This window comes from Cricetulus griseus (genome assembly GCF_003668045.3).
Source record: "Cricetulus griseus strain 17A/GY chromosome 1 unlocalized genomic scaffold, alternate assembly CriGri-PICRH-1.0 chr1_0, whole genome shotgun sequence".
Taxonomy (NCBI): domain Eukaryota; kingdom Metazoa; phylum Chordata; class Mammalia; order Rodentia; family Cricetidae; genus Cricetulus; species Cricetulus griseus.
This window is the reverse complement of record NW_023276806.1, coordinates 35,771,056-35,787,190: the sequence shown is the minus strand read 5'-3', so window position 1 is coordinate 35,787,190 and position 16,135 is coordinate 35,771,056. Positions and strand designations below refer to the sequence as shown.

The window sequence follows — 16,135 nt, the reverse complement described above, 5'->3', positions numbered from 1 at the left end:
ATTGCTGTGAACTAACAATTTCCAAGGGTCACTAGCTACTCTGAGACCATCTGTCCCCGGTGTCCTTTCTCTGCACACTCTCACCCTCTGCTCACTTTGAATTAGAGCACAGGAAATGGGGAGGGGCTAGAGAACTGGGCTGAGTTTTAAAGAGTGCTTCGGAGGTGTCCTTTAGATAGGTTGTTAATAGGTGAAAGAATAAAGCAGCTTTTCTAAAAATACAGCAAAAATGTTCCATTCTGTTTTCCCCCCTCTCTGCTTTGAAGACAAACTTTGGATGGGTTTTTGACTAGTCCTAGCTGAGAACACTATCAAAACCTTCCAAAAACCTTGAAAGTGTAGCAACATTGTGTTTGAAAGTGTAAAGACTCATTCAGTACATTTACTTTTTTCGTTCAATTGGAATACAATTAAAATCTCAACTACAATGCTAACTAAAGTTTAGATAGTCTGAGACTCCAAAAGACTATTTCCAGTTAGGGCATTTGTGTGTGTGTGTGTGTGTGTGTGTGTGTGTGTGTGTGTGTGTGTGTTCTAAAGAGCAAAACTTGGAAGATAAAGTGTAAAATATTTTAAAGTAACTCAGGCCTTCATTTTTAGAAGTTCAGAAAGTTATTAGCATAAAGAATACCACTCTAGGAATTTTTGTTTGGCTTTTTGCTGACAATATTATCTGAAGGCTTTTAATATAAGAACAGGAAGTTGATTACTGTTTCTTCTTTTAAAAAGCCAGATTACTAGGATTAGTGTGGTTCATATTGTCAAGATAAAAATGTATTATATACATTTTAACTTTACGGCACTGTTCTTAAACTATAAGCCTGCATCATTTTGTTGTGCTTTGTAAGTATAAAATGTGTGTGTATATGTAAAATATATAGGTGATTCAGGTAATCCAGGAAGCAATAGTTCTACAAAGAGGCATGTGGAACATTTAAAAGCTTCAAATGAATTTAGATTCATTTAGAATGCCCATCCCAAAGCAGAACTCAAGCTTATTGATAGAAATGTTTCTGCATTTATTAATTAATTATTTATTTATTAATTGTTGTCACTTGACACAAATGTATTACATACTCTCCTATCCCCAGGCCCAATTGTCTGCATCTGCCCTTAGTCCTGGAACATCATGAAACTTCTGGCATCCTGACTTTTCAAACACCTGTTAATCTGGCTTGACTTTGATAGTAGTTATGCTGTCAAGGTTTTTACTTTTTATTGTTTTTCCTTAAAATTATCTTCAAAGATTCAGCTACATGCTGTATTAATGGCTACATTCTCTAGCAAAGGAATGGATGGATGCCTTTTAGTGGTCACAAACCCTTTCTATGAATTTGAGTGTGGAAGTTGAACAACTTGTAACATTGTTGGCATGAAGATTCACTTTGTTTTTCTAGTAAACTGCTGGTGGACACCTCCTACCCTCACTGTCCTAAACAATAGGTAGTCCTCCAGGACTGAGTTAATTGGAGATTTAATGTACAGACATTTACCAAGAAAGCCTTCCTGGTGCTAAAGCCACTCAGCAGCTACTGTTATTCTTGACATCGCGCTTGAATAGTGTTAACCTTTCAGTAGTTACTAATCAGGTCTACCACTGTGGGTGATGTTTTAAGTCATTTAGTATTGAAGGTGTGAGATGGTTGCATTTTATTGCTTTGTTTGCCAGGCAAAAGCCTGAGAATATTTGGCATACATTGGAAACAGGAGATTGAAGTGAGGACAAGTTTTATGGCAGGTCGGATCAAAGTCCAGAAACAGAAGTTTTAGTTTTACAGGTCCTTGCTGCCTCCTGTGACATACTTGGCACCACAAAGCTGGGCTGAATTTGTTGAGTCTCTAGGTCCTGCATTTGGGATTCTTGACTTCTTGTGCTTATTCTTTTTGGTGCAGTAGTGGGAATTAATTATGGCCTTCCATATGCAAGGCAAGTGTTCTGCCAATTGAGCAAATCCTACCCAACACTCAAAATTGTAATTTTGAGATAAGGTCTCATTAAGTTGTCCAGTGGTTTTGAACTTACTCTGTAGCCAAGGCTGAATCTTCCTCAGCTTCCCAAATATTTAAATAGCTGTTGTTATGGGCCAGGATGCTGGTTCCCTTTTTATTTCTAAAAGATGTAACATTTTTATTTGTAAGGAACTATACATTAAATTTAGATGGGGGATGTAAATAAATACTGCTATCCATTCTTGAAATGTGCTATTTCTGTATTACATAGGAATAGAAACTGTTTCACAGTGTTCAAACAAATATTTACTAAGCATAGTTTTTAGGCAATGGTATTGAAAATAAATTCTTCAGAGCATTTGCCCAACCAGAGTATGACTGTGTGCATGATTATCTATTTATAGCAGTAATTCTCATACAGTAACTGCCAATTTTCTTGTGTGTCTTGTGCCCTATATGTTGGTGCTGCCTTCTAGTCTTCTGGATGCATTCTGTGAGGGTTCAGTTCTTCCTGCCCAGAAGACCCTGCAAGGGCTCTTGAAACAACAGCTATTTCCCATTGCCTCCTTCTCTGTAATATTTTCATTTCAGAGTTCTAGATCCTTCTTAGAGCCTAAACTACATGATCAAGATTTGTAAAAATGTGTATATTTTGTGCAATATTAGTCATAGATGCTATCTTGAAATAAAGTGATTTCTGTGTTACAATAAATCTTAAATAAGCTTGTAAAGTTTATAGTTTTTTTTTCCAGTTTGTGATCTGAAAAAATCTATAGAAACTGTCAATATTTTTATGAGGTCATGTCCACAGTATTTCAAGATAGGGAACATTGAAGTTTTGCTTATTCTAGGCAACAAGATATGGTTTTTCATGGTGTTAGGGGTTGTATCTGAAACCTCCAGCACCATATACAAGTTAGTGTCCTATATGTGACTTATGTATATAGTCAGCCCCAAATTGCCCTTTAAATGATTCCACTTATGTAGATGATCCCTGCTCTCTTATGTGGTTTCTTTTAAGGTAAACTTAAAAAACAAACTGAAAAAAAAAACTGCCTAAAGTTTCAAAGTCGCCCTTTATCAATTAATGACTTCCCTTCCATTGTATCTGGGAACACAAATTACAGCTTTGCTCACATAGCCTTGGATGTTTTAGCAATGCTCCAGAATGATTTCTTTTGTAAACAGAACTGGATAGTATTCATTTGTTTCGAGCCCAAGCAGAATTTATTAAACTTTCAATTGTGGTTTTCGGGTTACATTTGTTTTTGTTGTTGTTTTCAAAGCTGAGTGTAGGATTAAAAACCTTTTTACTAGGATGAAAATTCTTTAGCAAGCCGTGGGACAATGAAATGAATCAGTGAGTTGATTGGTCATTCAGAGTTGAAAATGCCTAATTTCTGAATTTAGTGTGCAGATGAGCCTCCAACTTCACTTCCTGTAACCTTAGTTTGGATATATGGGTACAGGTGACTGATGCTACAGCCATCAGTGTGACTGGGGAGCAACTTTGATGTCAGCTTCTCAGGAATGTCAGCCTGTGAGCTGCATACCTGGGACTAAAATCAGAGTGGGTCTCTCCACGTGACCTATTATTCACTTGATATTTAGCTCTATAATCTTATTTGCTGACTTGTTATTCTCATTTTGTTTTACATTGTATCATTATTTATTTATTTTTTACAATGTAAGGACTTTATTCATTTTCAATGAATGGTAGGAATTTGCAATTACTTCCAATCAAGGTAGTCAAAACAAATTGAGTGTTATATTTCTAAGAATCATGTTGATCAATAGACAAATATCCTAAAAAATGTTTTAAAGCCTTTAAAAAAATATGTCCATTTCTCTGAGTTTTAGTTTGTAATGAACATACTGTTTAAATTCTTCTTCTTCTTCTTCTTCTTCTTCTTCTTCTTCTTCTTCTTCTTCTTCTTCTTCTTCTTCTTCTTCTTCTTCTTCTTCTTCCTCTCCTCCTCCTCCTCCTCCTCCTCCTCCTCCTCCTCCTCCTTCTCTCCTCCTCCTTCTTCTTCTCAATTTTCTGAGACAGGGTTTCTCTGTAGATCAGACTGTCCTCGAACTCAGAGATCTGCCTGCCTCTGTCTCCCTGCTACAACTAAAGGTGTGCATTGCTACTGCTCAGCTTTTTTTTTCTTTTGTCTCCTCCTTTTCCTTCTGTTTTTTTGTTTGTTTGTTTGTTTGAATTATTATGTGTCATTGTTATTATCTTCTTTATTTGGGAGAGGGAAGGATTTCATTTTATGAAATGGCTTATCTGAATAGAGAAGTGTGTGCTTGTTTTGGGGTGTGGGTGGGGGGCATGCTCCAACTTTGTAGGAAAATGACTGTCATTTGATATTTTAGTGATAATTATATATGTATATAGTGTCACCATCTGTATTCTCTGAATTTCTATGTAAGATGTAAGAAAATATCCTAATCATTTGAAGTAATAAAATAACAAAACCTCAGATACACACTGAGAGGGATGCAGGAGAGGGGAGAGTGAAATTTATAGTTATGTAATCTAGTGTCTTAAATTTAAGTAATGTGCCGTTCATCCAGGAGGCCTTGGGTTCAATCCCCAGCATAAATCAAACAAAAAGTAAAACAAACCCCACCCCTATTAGATAAAGGCTTTCTTTCTGATGTCTGGTACAGTAGTTACAAAGCTTTTGTTCACAAATGACAACAACCCTCCCTGAACACATATGGAATTGACTATTAATTGGCATGCCTTGGAGGGTGTGTGTGTGTGTTTGGATCAGTTTAGTTCACCTGATCAGATAATCTTGTTAGGATTCTGTCTGTTTGTTTGCCTGTCTGTCTTTCCCTGGCCCATTTATCTGTCTTTGGGCCTTGAACTTCAGCTTTTTTTTTTTTTTTTCCCTGCATGTTTCCTTTGTGTGCTGGCAGAATTCCTCTTTGATGAGTCTTACATTTCCTTCTGCAGTGAAAGGGACACCTTCTTGGTCTTGGCAGTGCTCGACACACTACTTTACCCTTACGTGGGTCATTTGTCTTCTCTGGACTAATCCAAGAGAGTAGAGAAGTCTGACTGCTGTAGTAGGACAGGTGGCCACACAGTCTGAGTGTTCCTTTATGGACAGGGTTGGGGGCGGGTCGGGGAGGACAGGGAAAGTAAGGGGAGGGATTGTCAAAGTAATGTGGTCAGGCCCAGTATGCCAGGTGCCATATCTGGCGTTGACTTCCCCTCCTGCCTTTTTTTTTTTTTTTTTTTTTTTTTTTTAGACAGAGCCTTACTCTGTGTTGCAGACTGTTCTAAAACTCTCCATATAGCTAACCCTTCCTGTTTCAGCTTTCTGAGCACAGGGACTATAGGTGTGAGTCACCACCCATGCCCATTTTTGAGTTCATTTCATTTTAATGTGTATCAGAATATGGAACTCTTAAAAGTAAAATCAATGTAGATAGATATAATTTAATCACAGTTACAACATTTATGCAACTGTAATCCTAAATTGCATTTTAAGTTAATTACGAACAGAATGATAAAGCTACAATCAAATGCAAATTGGCAGCGTTCATTAAATGCCCCTTGCAGAGTCATTATGGCCCAGCTGTGGCCATGAGCAGTATAACATGTCCATCAAGCCTTCTTCATGTTACCCCGCAACAGCTCACTTCTCCCACTGGCGCTTGGAACACTCCATGTAGCTTTTAGTCCTACAGCGCAAAACACTCACTTTTGGATTTCATCTTTCATGTCGGATGGAAGCCTGCTTGCATATTAAATTTACTTCCCCTCTAAAATTGAAGGACAATACTTGGTAATAAGTTGGTGATGCCAGTCATTTATAATGTACTTCTTTCACCTTTTTATGTTTTAATTATGATCTTTTGAAAATACCAAACTAAAGTACTTGCATAGAAATGTATTGAGCCCTTAAGACTTCGGGTTGATGAACATCCACATAGCAGCATTTCTCTGATTTCTAAACTCCAATCAATATACTTTTTTAGTTCATAGGTTTCAGTTCCTAAGTTTTCTATCAGATAGCAGCAGGTTTCCATTTAAGTGATATCGTTCCTACATGCAAATAGGAATGCAAGGAAAAATACAAACCAGAGTTTCCCTCCCAACTTGGGAATCATGAGAGCAGAAAGGGTTTCTGGATTCTCTTTTCATCTTGCCTAGGTAAGTTTCTCCCAGAGAACACTTGGGAACTGAAAAACTTTCGGCAGAGTGTTTCATTGCTGTGTCAAAGCCAAGTGAAGTATGCATTGTCAGGGTAGAGGTTATGGAGGGTGTACGGGACCTCAAATTTCCTGTTTTGTTTACTGTCCTTAGAACCAGCTAATTTTTTATTCACTTAAAATGTTTCTCAAAAGTATAGGTTGGAGCTGGGCAGTGGGAGTCAGTCTTTAATCCCAGCACTCAGGAGGCGGAGGCAGGCGGATCTCTGAGTTCCAGGCCAGCCTGGTCTATAGAGTAAGTTCCAGAAGAACCAGGGCTACACAGAGAAACCCTGTCTCAAGAAACAAAACGAAAAAAGTATAGGTTGGGATTTGATTGTGACGTGTTTTGCTCTGAGATGCTGTCCATGAAAGGGCAGGGTGAATTACATCCTAAGGCCAAGAGCACCCCCAAGATTGTGAAGTCAAATCTGTTGCCACACATTTCCAGATTTCCCTCAAGGACTGGCACCAACGCTCAATTTGGATCCACTGTTCTAAAACCATTGAAATGCATTTCTGTTTATGGAAATCAGGAACCTTACATGTGAGAAGCTTAGCCGTCAATTCCCAATCCATCTTTCTGAGAGAATGGCTTCAGATATGTTATTTACTGACTCTGTAAACTAGAGCTGATGGACTTAGAGTTCTGAAGACAGTTAAAGTAGATAATGTATGTTGTCTGTGGTTTTTCTTAGTGTTCTTTAGTAGTTTATAATTTTCACATTGAGAACTAAAAACACCTAAAACTTGATCATAAACATTGATAGTCATTCCCTTTTTCTGGCAAATAGGAATCAGAACAACACAACAGGGGCTTTAAAAAGCCCCTAGGGTCCTTCATTTTTAGATGACTTTTTATTAATGGTTTGAACGAGCCTTATTTGGTATTGTGTAAGGCTCTTCTAGCAAGGTAATTGGAATAGGAATTAGGCTCCTAAGGTTTAGCTCCCAGCTTGCCTGTTAATGAAGGACAGGAGTTGTGAGGAGTGAGGGACCGGCCACAGGTTCACACTTGAGCTTTAACAGGCTCCTCCAGCTCTTACAACCTTGCTTCTCAGGAGGACACAGCATCAGCCTCTCAAGTTAAACAGTTTCATTCTTGTATTTTTCCAAACTTGAGTCTAGGATCCAGGTCAAATTATGCAAACATTGTAACTAAAACTGTATAAAGTAAGGATCTAAGCGCAGGAAAAATAGCCAACATTATTTTTATGGGAGTTATTTTTGTGTTTTTTCCTACAAATAATTTTAGGAGAATTTTATACATTCTTTCCAGTCAGAGGATTTAGTAGGCTCTTTTAATTCAGGTACTAATGATTAATTACAACTGGTGGATAAGAAACATTGAGAAGAACAAATAATATGACATTTTAATCGTATAATTATAAACATGAACATGTACTTGAGTGTTGTGGATTAGTCACACCTGCAAATTTTTCCTTTGTTTTGCTTGAGATACCCTGAAAAAGCTCTCTCAAAAATTATGGCTCAAGGGACTGCTCCCTGGGTATCCTTGAGGTCCAGGGTTGTCAACAACCTACTTTTAGTATTTTCCTTCAGTTGGATAAGAAGTAAAATGGAAAAAAAAAAGAAGTAAAATGGCCAGCTTTTATTCCCAAATGGCCTGGAACATTTTTATTAAGTTTTAAAAATGTGTTCAGGTCTACAATTATCATATTATATAGGATATTGCTATGATTTAATTATTGTATGTTTTCTAATATATACAGCTAGACAACTTTACCCTTTTAGTAGTAATAGGAAAAATAAGTTCATTCTTGCAATTGTTTTTCACAATTAAATATTTAGCTTATAATCTTCATGTATGGCACAGAAATTATTTCATATATGGGTGTCACTTTTAATTCAGGGATCCATTTTTAAATTTTAATTTGAAAAATAGGACTGGACTTGATGGTACATACCTGTAATCCCATGGGAGGCTAAGACTAAGCCGTTGGTATGTTCAAGTCCAGCATTAGATGATTAAATAAGGGGGGGGGTCATTGTCAATGTGAATTTAGTTTTTGTATATAATTTTGGTTTAAAAGCCTCCTATGACCTTCTTTTTTCAAAAAGTGGCTGAAAACTTAGTTATTAGGCTACCGATTAGATCTTAGTACTAGAACAAAATTACCCTAAGTATGGGGCAGGAACCATGACAGCACTTTGTGTTCTTGCAGAGGACTGGGGTTCGGTTCCCAGAATCCACACCAGGTGGTTCACAACCATCGTAACTCCAGTTCTAATGCCCTCTTGTGGCCTCCATGTGCATCTGAATGTGTGTGGTGTGCAGGCATGTACTCAGGCACACACACCAATAAATAAATAAATAAATAAATAAATAAATAAATAAATAAATAAATAAAATCTTTTAAAAAAATACACCCAACGAGCAGTATATTTTCAATTAAAAAATTCTTTAAAAATACTTGTTTTGGGGGAGCGGTTGGAAAGATTGCTCAGCTGTTAAGAGCACTGGCTGCTCTTTCAGAGGTCCCGAGTTCAATTTCCAGCAACCACATGGTGTCTCACACCATCTATTTTGAGATCTGAGTCCCTCTTCTGCCATGCAGGAGTGAGTACATGCAGACACAGCACTCATATACATAAATAATTAAATCTTTAAAGAAATAACAATTATTTGGGCAAAGGGGTAAGAGGCATTGAATTAGTTTCTTGGCAAGCAGATTTTCTATATTTTTAATTTGAGCGAGTTATCAGTTTGATATCACAGTTTTGCTTTGCCTTGTGCATTTTTGTTTCCTCATTTTTCTAGATTCTAATAAATATTCTATAAAACATAGACAAAATATTTTATTTTGTCTGTCAAGATATCTAGAATACTTAATACGAATTTGAAGCCATTTGTAGGAAGTGATACTACTACTACTACACAGAGCTACTTACAGTCACAGCTTGAGCACCCCCTCCCCCCTCTGTGTGTGTGTGTGTGTGTGTGTGTGTGTGTTCTCTTTGGTAGCTAATTATATTTGAAATGTGTGAGAGTTTGCCTCCCTGTGTCCTATCAATAAATTAGGCATTTAATGCTTCCTCTAGACCCCATGCTCACTCAACACAAAACCAACTCGGGTATTTTTGGAAGGTTCTTTTGTCTCACAGTCCTGGCCTGTTTTTAATCATACATATTTTTTTTCTTATATATTCTGGTTTCTGGTTTTGTTTTTATTGGGATTTCTGTGTGTACAAATGTGTGTCTCAGCACCTGTATTTCTTGTGCTTTTTCTTCAACTCTTTTTTGTTTGTTTTGTCTAATTCTGATTTATTTTCATATTGTATTGTTATTATTGGTGTTATTATTGTTGTTGATGCCTGTTTGTATTCTAATGATAGAAAGGAAAGGTGTGGATTTGGATGGGTGGGAAGTGGGAAAGATCAGGGGGGAGGGGAAACGGTGATCAGAATATATTGTATGAAAAAAGTCTATTTTTAATAAAACAGGAATATTACTCATGAATAGTGAGAAGCTACAACTCTGTCTAGTTAAGTGAAAAACACAAACTACAAATTCTAAGTTTAAAATAATGTGGAATGAAAATGAAAAGTTTTTTAGTTGTGGGCTATATAATTTTTCATTTTTTAAAGTATTACTAATCAGTAAAAACTTAAGAGGATATGAGTCAAGGCATACTCAACATGTAAAATTAAAAACTGGTGTATTTATTTGAGTCAAGGTCTCATTATTCTCATCATGACCTTGACCTCATGGTGTAGACAAAGATGACCTTGATTTTCTGATCCTCCTGTCTTGCCTGCTAGGGATTTGGGATTACAGACACGGACCCTGGACTCAGTTTTATGCAGTTTTGATGATTCACGAATGCCAGGCCTGCTAGTTAGTTTTATGTTAATTGGACACAAGCTTGAGTTATTGTAGAAATTTTAGAAAAAAAATCCCCATCACATTGTCCTGTGAGCAAGCCCCTGGCAACATTTTCTTGATTGATGTGGGAGGGCTCAGATCACTGTGGGAGGGGCCATCCTTGGGCTGGTGGTTCTGGGTACTTTAAGAGAGCAGGCTGAGCAAATGTTGGGCAGCAAGCCTGTAAGCAGCACCTCTCTGTGGCTTCTCCTCAGTTCCTGCCTCCAGGTTCCTGCCCTGCTTGAGTTCCTGTCCTGACTTCTCTCAGTGTTAGACTCTTACCTGGAGGTGTAAGTGAAAACAGCCCTTCCCTCCCCATGTTGCTTTTGGTTATGGTGTTTTATCACGCAATGGTAACCCTAACTAAGACAATTGGCAAGCACTCTACCAACTGAGTTACATTTCCAACCTCAAACTTAAGTTTATTTAAATATTCACTAGAAAGTATTACTAGCTTGGCACCCATTTGTTCAACTGTCAATTGAATGTATCATATGTGTTTTAAATGGAAGTATCGGGTGTATAAAATGAAATGTGTAGCATTTTATTTTTGCTCGTGTGTAATTTTAGTTGTTAACATCACTGTAAAAACTCCTGACAGCTCACCTCCTAATCATCTCCCTGTATACCTTTGAACCTTCTGTAATCACCAGTCAGTTGGTCCATCCTTCTGTGTACTGTGAGACCCAAGCCTCAGATACTGGAGCACACTGTAGCAGCCGGAGCTTGGCTGGCTGTGAACTCAGGGGTGTGTTCCTCAGTAACAACATCATGAAATGTACCACAGTGAAGTCTCAAGAAGCCAAATGTCTCAGAGGCCCTGATTGTTATATGAAATCACTGCATAAGCATTTAGAGGGGCCCAGCATCTTCCCTAGAGTAGAGCCTTAGAATAATGCATTTCTGATTAGAGTTGTCATCTAAAAGTAGTTGAGATTTAAGACTTAAGTCACCTTTAAGACAGGAATTCAGGTCTTGCTTTTTATGATAAATCTTTCCGCCATAAGCCGCCTGAGTCCCACCGCCATGAGTGAGCTTTACACCAGCCGCCCGCCTGAGTTAGGCCCAAATGAATACACAGAAACTTGTATTAGGTTCAAAGCTGCTTCGCCAATGACTAGGGCTTCTCATCTGTTAGCTCAGTCTTAATTATCACAAATCTATATATGTTATAAGACTTATCTTATAATAAGGCCCTATTGGCGTCCCTCCTTGCCGGTGGCTCACATCCTGCCGCTGGAGGAGGCGAACAGGAAAAAAAGGGACCCTTCCTGTTTCTCCTTCACTTAAATATGAGTCTCCTTGATATGTGACTTCCTGCCTGGATCACCACTTCTCTACTACATTTCCCAGAATCCTCTTTGACTCCTAGTCCCATCTAACTTGCTGTCTCATTGGCCAAACAGTATTTTATTTAACAATAAGATAAACATACACAGTACATTCCCCATCACTTGCTGGTGATTCCGTTTGTCCTCACCTAACTAGTATGGATCTTTGGGTGTTTCCTGTGTTTGGCATGTGCTGACTTAACCCGAATACCATGTTGAAAAACAAGTAGTGTTTACCATTAGTGTTACCTGGGAGTAGTTACTGCCAGCAATGATTTTCTGGCCTTCCAGGTTTTCTTCAGTTATTTTAAGACACACTGTAAAAGCTGGAAAACAAAACTAAATTCTCTCACTTGAAATGGATATACACTTACTTCACTTATGAGGTAAGAGTTTTTTTGTGTGTAATAAGTTGAGTGACGATAATTTAGTGAGGAGAGGGAGCAATTTAGATGGGATGTTAACATGAGGATCTTGGGCATCAATTTTCATTGCATTTTTCTTGGCTAGCTTTCTTTTAGGTATTTGTCTTTTTATTAACAGCCTTGTAAAAGCTAAAATCAACTAAAAGACTTCAGGCCATGTGCCTTCTGACTGCTCTCAGGCTCAAAGGGCAGTTAGTAAAGATAGACTTGTATGTTATTAATTATTAGTGCTTACAGCAAAGTGTAAAAAAACCTATGGGAATTTTCATTTGGCCAGATGCTTATTATGTAATTGAAACCCTACTTCAAAAAGGAAACAAAAACAAAAACAAAATCCCAAAAGAAGTGTTCTGCCAAGGGTAGCATCTGCTTCGCCCATGGCCCCAAGTGCCCATGATGGATGTAGCTAGCATGTACCAAGCCATACTTCTTCCTCTTCCTAGGGGCATTTTCTGCCCTTTTGTAATTGACTGCATTTTATAAAGCTTCTTTCTTGGTTTGGCATCTCCATTAGCATGGTACTAAGGACCTGGGATATAATAAAATCTTATATCCGGTGATCTTACATCCCATGTACTTTCTCTGCTTACATTTAATTTGAAGAGAAGAGGTTATGGACTGCTTACCCATGCATGCTCTAATTTGACTTGCCCATCAACCGTGTGCCAAGGGTGAAGGACTCAGGAGAATTTCTGCCTATTTAAAAATGAAGAAGTTGAGGAGCAACAAGAAGTTTGATTGTTAGACCCACGGCCATCTCTTGGCCAGTGGATAACATAAACTGTTGTGGGGTCTTATCTTGTCAATACAGCAGCCATTGTTGCCACTAAACTCCTTGACCTGCAGAATTCTGGGAGTAACTGACCATTGAAAGCTGAGCCCTAAATGGGACATCCAGATCTTCACTCCCAAGGCTCAGGGATCATTGTTTCTTCAGTGAGGAGGCAGAAACTTGTAAGGGCTGGAGGAAGGAAAGGTGTTGTGGAACACTTCCCTGGGATGTGGCATGGCTGTTGCACTCCAGCTCTGTGCTCTACAAGACTGTTAGAGAGGAGGGAGGGATTACCTGAGGCTGTTGGTGCAGTTTGTGCTTGTCTGAAGGGGAGAGATGTTTTCCTCAGTGGTATAACCACTGGTGAGGTACCCAGGCCCCATAATAACCCCTCACTCAGGCTTTTCTATAAGCAATGCTAATTAAACTCAGTGGGCCATAGAGAGGAGAGGGGAGGAGGGATACCCCTAAGGGAAGAGGGACAGCTCAGAAAGATAAGGGGATTAGAAGTGAGAAGATAAGAAAGGGTTATGAAGGGCTAAATATGATCAAAATACATTATATGATGTGTGAGTGTGTCATAATGAAACCCCTCCTTGTATGTTTCATATGTGTTAATAAAAACCGTTCGCAAAGCACTAACTTGCCCACTAGAAAAGCTGTAGTGTCTGTGCTTTGACTTGCATGTCAGCCCTGCGTCTCATCTCCATAGTGTTGAGGTTGGAGCTGGAATTCTCCCCTTCACACTCCTTTGGTATTTTTGACTTTTTACTCCATGGAAGATAGACATGCATCTTTTACTGTTTTCAAAGAAGATGGGGTGGAATGGGTTGGAGAGATGGCTCAGAACACTGGCTGCTCTTTCAAAGGATCCAGGTTCAATTCCCAGCACCCACATGGCAGCTCACAACTTTAGCTCCAGTTCCAGAGAATCTGACACCCTCTTCTGGCCTCCGCAGGTGACAGGGGTGCACATGGTGCACAGACATACATGCAGACAGAACATCCATACAAATTAAATAAATTGAAAAAGAGAGGTTGAAACAGTTGGTTTGTGTTTTATGGATGATGCAATTGAAACTCAAGTTTCTTATCATTGCAGTTGTATCCCATTAATAACAAATGCTAAGATTAGAACTCAGAGCTGGAGACCAAAAACTTACAATCCCCCAAATTTTTAGCAATTAAAATTTCCTCTCTAAGAAAATATTTCAATTTGGAAGTGGTACCCCCCACCCCGACTCCGAGCACCATGGACTACATTATAAATGTAGTTGTGAAGTAAAACAAGAAAGCTTGGTATGGACTTTGAAAAGGTCCTGTTATCAGAAGCAGAATCAGTGTGGTTGCTTTTTGTGTACCTTTAAGTGATAACATTAGTAACCTGGCAGCCTGACAACTTATTGGACTGCTACATAAAATGTACCTATCTGTTCTCCAGCAATTTCAGGAAAAAAAAATATAAAATGACTGGATTGGCCAGATGAAATACAGGGCACTAGTGAAATTTAAATTTAGAATACCATTTATAATAAAATAGTTATTCCTTATTTTCTCCAAACTCACTATTACCTGGGCATCTTCTTTTTCTATAGTCTAAACCCTTATAATGACTATTCTTTCAAGTATACTCATTGTACGTTTTTTCAGTGCAACGTTTTTGATTTATAAAATATGGCCTCTTTCCAGAGAAATATAGACATGATGGGATTTTATTAGAATTTTTTAAAGGATACTATCCTCAAGAATGTTTTTTCTTTGGGTTCTCTGAATCCATATTTTTTATAGTATATTTATAGCATGGCATTAGTAATGATCCAATGTAGAGTATTAGAGAATGTGTTACCATGAGTGATCCTATTCTCTCTGTGCCTTCTTTGTTTAAATTTGGTTTTGACTTTCAAATTTGTTTAAATGAATGAGATGCTTTCTTCATGACCGGCAGTGATGGACACTCCAAGGAAGTCTATGTTTTCCGCTGTCACAGCACCAGGAAGAGGAGAGTGGATGTACCACCAGATTACAGAATAGATTTGGTCCAGACATTTTTTTTTTTTTTTGGTTTTTTGAGGCAGGGTTTCGATGTGTAGCTTTGGAGCCCATCCTGGCACTCGCTCTGTAGACCAGGCTGGCCTCGAACTCACAGAGATCCACCTGTCTCTGCCTCCCGAGTGCTGGGATTAAAGGCGTGCACCACCAACGCCTGGCTTTGGTCCAGACATTTAAATTGCTTTCATAGTGTAGAAAGTAAGATTGTTAATGTCTTCCTCACCAGGTTTGAAGAAAATGATACTTTTTAGTGGGGGGGGGGGCACGACATGACACAACACGGACAATGACAGAGTTTTCTGTGAAACCCTGGGTATCCTGGAACCCACTCTGTAGACCAGGCTGGCCTTGAGCTCACAGAGACCCACCTGCTTCTGCCTCTCAGGTGCTGGGACTAAAGGCATGCACCACCATGCATGAAACTTTTTTTTTTTTTAAGTAATTGATATTTCTCAAAATTCACTAGTGTCAAGGAAGAGATAGGGAAATATATATATACACACACACTATCCTAGCCTGTAGAAGTGACTTTCTCACTACCCTCCAGGCCTGGCTTCAGTGACCCACAAGCTATCAACCTCAGCACTGTAAAACTGGGGCAAGAGAATTAAGAGTTCAAGGACAACCTTGTGTGCATAGTGAGACCCTGTTTAAAAAACCAAAGTAGTTGATATTCTATGTGATTTTCTTGAATCCTACATACCATATTGTTTTTTAAGTTTTCATTGCAATACTTTAGACATACCCAAATGAAGGGATGTGAAAAATCAAATCTCATGAATGACCTTGGGATGGTTTGAAAGAGAATGGCCCCTTGGGGCTGTGAGTTTGAATATGTGGTCCCAGTTGATGGAAATGATTTGGAGGACTGTTGAAAGAGGTTTGTTAATGAGGTCAGGCTTTGAGGTTTCAAAAGACTGGCACCATTCCCAGTGTGCCTTTCCATCCCCAGCTTGCAGATCAAGTGTAAGCTCTTAGCTCTTCCTGCTGCCACTCCTTTGCTCTACCATCATGGACTCTAACCCTCTGAAACCATAAGCTGCACATTAAATGCCTTGGCTTGGTCATGGTGTTTTATCACAGCAATAGAAAAGTAACTAAGAGAGTAGTTGGTACCAGGGAGTGGACTATTGCTTTGACATGCCTGACCGTAGTGTGTTTTTGGGGGACTGTGGAAGACTTTGGACTAGGAAAGCATTTGGGTGCTATAAGCAAGGCTTAATGGGCCATCTTAGTAGGATTTGGAAGACAGTATGCTGAGAGGAATGTGGACTGTGCAGGCCCAGCTCAAGAGGTCTCAGAGGGGAACAATATTAGCAACTGAGATAGGAAGCATTCTGGTGCTATTTTGGCAAAGAATGTGGTTACGTTCTGTCTTTGTCCTACAAATCTGCCTGAGGAAAAATTGAAAAGTATTAATTTTCTTGGTGGGGGAGATTTCAAGACAGCTTAATTTAATTGACTCTGTTGCATGGTTATTAGTAATCACTCTTATGTTCATCTATAGTGAAAAAGAGAAAGCAGG

At 38.7% G+C, this 16,135-nt stretch overlaps 1 protein-coding gene across 2 annotated transcripts in view; it reads left to right on the top strand.

The window, feature by feature from the left end:
* Positions 1-16,135, top strand: part of Pde5a (phosphodiesterase 5A) — a 136,984-nt gene that overhangs the window by 2,069 nt on the left and 118,780 nt on the right. The window lies entirely within an intron of this gene.